Source organism: Rhipicephalus sanguineus, chromosome 8 (assembly GCF_013339695.2).
Source record: "Rhipicephalus sanguineus isolate Rsan-2018 chromosome 8, BIME_Rsan_1.4, whole genome shotgun sequence".
NCBI lineage: Eukaryota > Metazoa > Arthropoda > Arachnida > Ixodida > Ixodidae > Rhipicephalus > Rhipicephalus sanguineus.
The window spans coordinates 120,127,832-120,133,220 of NC_051183.1; the positions used below are offsets into that span (position 1 = coordinate 120,127,832).

The following is a 5,389-nucleotide window of genomic DNA, read 5'->3' on the forward strand; positions in this document are numbered from 1 at the left end:
ACTACTGAAGACACCCCCTATACTTTCCGTGGCATTATTGTCTGTTAGTTCTCATTAATATTGTGTATAACAAAAAAAAACGAGCCCTTGAAATTAACACTTCTTTCCTTCATTCATAGCGAGGGCCTCGTTCTGGCAGACTTGATGCTTTCAGGTAGTATGCGAGGGATAATTGGTCAGCTGCCAGCTCGTAATAAGTTCACGTGCTACGTGACGCCAACAGGCAGAAAAAGAGTGTTCTACACTCGCCGTCATGGCTACTGGCGGCGCTGACTGACGCTCCCACGTTTAAATGTACATATATACGCTATAAAGTGGACGGGGGGATGGCCGCCGCGGTAGCTCAGTTGGTAGAGCATCGGACGCGGTATTCGAAGGTCGCAGGTTCGGTCCCTGCCCGCGGAAAGCTATCCTTTCGTCCACTTTTCTTTCTTCACATTTACCCTACATTTACTACTGAAAACATCCCCTATACTTTCCGTGGCATTATTTTGTGTTAGTTCTCATTAATATTATATATATATATATATATATATATATATATATATATATATATATATATATATATATATATATATATATACATACAAATAAAGTAGAAAAAAATCCTTGGAACGCAACCGGAGATTGAAACTATCGACCCCTTGCTCCCTAGCCCGCTGCATTCGACAACTCAACCATGCCCCATGCGTGCGCCGGCGAAATAACGACGAGCCATTTATATACACCATTTACCGGTAATGGTGAGCAAATCTCGGAGGAGCGTGAGCGTGTTTTTATCACGCAACCATTTTTGGGTTGCGTGATTGGTACTTTTTCTACCCACTCGTGATGTGGAAAGAAAAAAAAGAACACCGGGAACACCTTACATCAGACGCCCCCGTGTGGAAGCAGACGCAGGGGGTCACCCCATGCGCCGAAGTGTAAGACGTATTGCGTCCTTTTTGGAATTTTTTTTTAAGTTTTGGTCCAAAACTGATTGCTTTGTGTCTGCCTTAAGAACGGCTGTTTAAAAAGACATTTCCAAGAAAAGTGTAACTATTGACAATGTGATTGCTGAAATTACCCAAAATATGCCCATCACGCGAAGAGGCAGAGGTACCGATCCTGCGATACAAAATAAAAATGGCTTGGCAGCAATGTAGCTGTAGACGCATGCTGTATATTAAGTATGGCATAGCCAAAACCTAAAATTGTATAATTTCAGGTGTTTGCATTTCAGTCAAAACCTTATAACATCAAAAGTTATTAGTGGTTTTCAATTATCCTAGTTTATTGCACTGATTAATGTTCGATGAAGACTTTTTGCGCAACAAAAAACAAGTAGTAATGAAGTTTTGAGAAAAACAAGAAAGAATTTTTCCAAACGTCTTATATACATCACTGGAAGGTTGTGGGACACTAAAAACCACCAAGCTCATAGCTAGGGCCTTCCTTAGCTGCCACGAGTTCACCGTGACATTGTTTAGCAGCTCCTAGATTTTTTGGGGCTTGTTTTTCGTCAGCCGTTGACAGGTGGCTGGCGTTCTTGAGGCGATTTCGGTCCCAGCTGAGGCTAGCTGCTGTAGTGTAGTAGCAAGGATCAACACCTGCCTGCCTCAAGATATCCAGCGTGCCACTATTTTCATTGTTCAACTGACACATACAACCTTATAGTCCAAACAAAAAAGTGCGCGGGCTTATATAGACATCTTTAGGGACGCGTTGCGAGGGCATCCTATTGAAGCATTCATTCGCGTTTTGGGTTTTTCCGCAGACACATTTCGTCAGAACATATCGTCTGAAGAGGTCTGCGTACACAGGCTTGAGCTTTATCAGGATGTCCATGAGGCCTAGACAGGCGACTCATAGTCTCCTTTAGTCTCCTGCACCACGACAATCATGTATTGTCAAACAAATACATAAAAAAACCGCCCTGTGCTTGTATCGTACTGTGCCCAGAGCTTTCACTCGGTTGTAGATACACCAACCTTTTACACTTTGTGTTTCGGTCTTTGGTTCGCTCGGAACATTGCCATATCTTGTTATAATCTGTAAGACAACAATCTAGGACACAGAATTGACGAAAAAATAGCTTTCACAATGGTAGTACAACACGTCGGTGCAGTGTAAACACGATGTCACTTCGTGTGCGCCCACGTGGATATTTCCGCAATCTGAATAAAATATGGTCATGATTACCACTGCTCAATGTTGATAAATTTTAGTATACTTCATCACAAACTAATCTGCATGTACCCTGCGTATTTGAGCCCAAACATAAGTTTGTTTTATTGATTGAAATGTGCGTTTCTTTTCACAAAATGTCAGTTTCGGTTTCAGGGAGATCTGCCGGTAGTTGTAAAAACCAACATAACTCTCGAACAGAAGCAAATAGAGACGTCATTTTCGCTGCAGCACAGTTCTGAATGTCTGTAGGTTCTCAAAATATCAAAAAGTGAAATTCGCTTTTTTTGAAAAAAAAAACGTCGTTTTCAAGGGTGCCAACATACCTTAAAAGAAAAAGAAATATCTAAGAGCGTCTGATTCTCCTTCGTCGACATTTGTAGCGCAATGCTTCTAATTTTCTTTCAATTTTAAAACTGCCCTTGATACGCGCACGACAAAGTGGCCGTTTTCTGTACTCACTCGTGATGTGTAAGAAACGAAGAACAAAGAACACCGGGCACACCTTGCATCAGACGCCTCCGTTTGGAAGGAAATCGAGGGGGTCAATCCACGCGCCGCAGTTTGAAAGAGAGAGAAATATATAAGAGCATCTGATTCTTTATTGTCGACACCTGCAGCGCGCTGCTCAAGCACAAAGACGTAACAACTGCTACAGTTCTTAGTTCACGCTTGCCGTGTGCATGTGCGTTCTTTTCGGGCGTCCTTCTTTGTGCTTCAGCGACGCGCTGCAAGTATCAAGCTGCTTCTCGTTCTTCGGCTGATATTTCAATTTCTTGCTATCGCATTCATTGTGTCGCCCGTGCGGCGAAGCTTTTAACTCATTCCTTCATCGAGATGTCACCCTCTCCTCCTCCGTCATGTTTCTTCGTAGGCCCGAAATGAGGAGCGAAAAAAATGCCTGCGCTGCGTCGAATGCTGCCTCCGGTCTCTCATCGCCTTCGCACGTGACTGCCGCTTTTCCGTCGAAGCTTTTATTTCTTCTTTTCGTTTTTTTAACGGTACGATCCTACCATCACTTAACGTCCATCGCAGTTACCGATAGCCTGTTCAATCGACCTTCGTACGCTTAACTGTCTTTGTTAATTCGTTCAACTTACATTTGAGGGCACTGAAAGCTTTACGCGTTAGGCGCGACTCACGTGGGATTTTTTTAAATTCGCGCGCTTTAAAGAAAGAGCGGAAAAAATTAATCAATCGAGTTGTCTTATCAAATATTGAAAAAAAGTGATGTTTCTGAATAAGCGCTACAACTTTTGTAGCGAACATTTTTCTCTAGGGTTACTATTTGAAAAGTTCATTAGGCAATCTTTGTTAATTGGCGAGCTTGGCGGATTGGAAAAAGATATTCTGATGGGCTCTGTATGGCTCAGAACAATACTGCGCCAATTGGAGACGCGCGGCGCCTATGTTTATTATTTTTAAACTTCGTGCTTTTTAGTTGAAACGTTTTGTATATATATTGTAACGAAGAGGAAGTACTCCTGCGCAGAGGCATCATCATCGAGTGTGCAGCAGAGGCTCGAGATAGCGAACTATGCTCGGTGCATTGCGCGACCAGCAACCAGCTCCATGCTCAATAAATCACTTTTGTATGTGGTGGAGCCACGCTGCGTGACGTTCCCTCTACGTTCCCTCTACCATCCTGCATCTCCGTTCTCGGCGGCAACCTTCTGCTGTGCCGGACGCCAATCAGCACGCGCTTCCATCGCCACCTACCACCTGCCCTAGCAGTGTTCCGCAGCGGGAGCCTCCTATCTTCAGCGGAACAGACGACAATGCCGTTGAAGATTGGCTGTCGACTTACGAACGGATTAGCGCTAAAAAGAAATGGACGGAGGCGGATAAGTTAACACCCGTGTCGTTCTATCTAGCGGGTGTGGCCAGTCTCCCTCGTGGTTCAAGAACCACGAGGGAGACGTCTGAACATGGCCGCTGTTCAAAACGTCAATCGCGGCAGTATTCGACAGACCCGCCGTCGGAAAACTCTGAGCCGAGTAGCGTTGGCGCCCACGCGCACAAGACACTGGTGAAACGTTCACAAGATATATTGAAGACGTTGTCAACCTGTGCAGACGCGTGAACGCTGCCATGGCGAAAACTGAAAAAGTGAAGCACATCTTGAAAGGGATTGAGGTGATGCTTTTCAAATGCTGCTGGCGAAGAACCCGACCACCGTTAACAACGTTAATAGCTTGTCCAGAGGTATGATGAAAATCGGAAGCAACGAGCTCTGACAAGATGTCCTTCTTTACACGATTTGGCATCACTCTCGAGCCTGACCTACTGCCACGACAAAGCATCGCTGATAGCCGACATCAAAGCCTTTGTCCGCGAAGAAGTCGCACGACAGCCCTCTCTGGTGCTCTTCACTCGGGAACCTACCACAACTCTGCCGTCATCCCTTCGTGGTATCATTCAAGGAGAGGTCGCTGAGGCTCTGCCAGCTGCCCGAGAGCAAAATCTTGTTGCTGCTGCACTCAAAGACGCTGCCGTTACTGCCATACGCTGCCAAAGCGCCTGCACCGCCATTCCAGCATCCTGTGAGCTATCCTCCATCTCCTGTCCACTGTGCCAGTACAGCCACCTCCAACCCGTTGCGCACGCTAGACAATCGCCCGATAAGCTTCGCTTGTAGATTCCCCGGACACGTCGCAAGGTACTGCCGCTGTAGGCTTCAAACCACCAATGACACCCCCCGAGAGCCATATTTCCTGCTTGACCCAAACGCGCATTACGCTCCCTCCGCGCCAGCGCCAGCTGGCTACCAGGCTGATCGCCATCCTAGACTGGAACATCTTCGCTCACCCTCTCACCGCAGCCACTCCCTTTCCGCTATGCGTCGACGGCCCGCACCCAACGAAGAGGGAAAGTAGACGACGCGGTTCCCGAGGCAAGAACTGAGCAAGTTTAGGTTTGTCTAGGTTGTCGTTCTTTCTCTACCAATGTTATTGATGTATTTGTCGAAGACGTCGCCACAGTCGCTGTTGTAGATACCGGTGCTGCTCTTTCTGCATTCCATGCTGGATTTTGCAGCACAATTCGTAAGGTCACGACGCCTCTCCGGATTGTCGCTTCGTACACCCATTTCTCAGTGCATTCAACCAACCGCAGTCTATACAGCCCATGTGACCATTCAGGACGTTGTGTACACCATAAAGTTCATGGTTGTTTCATCGTGATCCCATGCCATTATTTTAAGATGGCCTCCGTCAACCCCAAA

General features: G+C 46.1%; 1 non-coding gene across 1 annotated transcript; it reads left to right on the forward strand.

Moving 5' to 3' along the window:
* The first annotated feature begins 332 nt into the window (after window positions 1-332).
* On the forward strand, window positions 333-405 carry Trnap-cgg (transfer RNA proline (anticodon CGG)). The gene has a single exon. It is a non-coding gene; the product is annotated as a tRNA-Pro (tRNA).
* The last annotated feature ends 4,984 nt before the right edge of the window (window positions 406-5,389 follow it).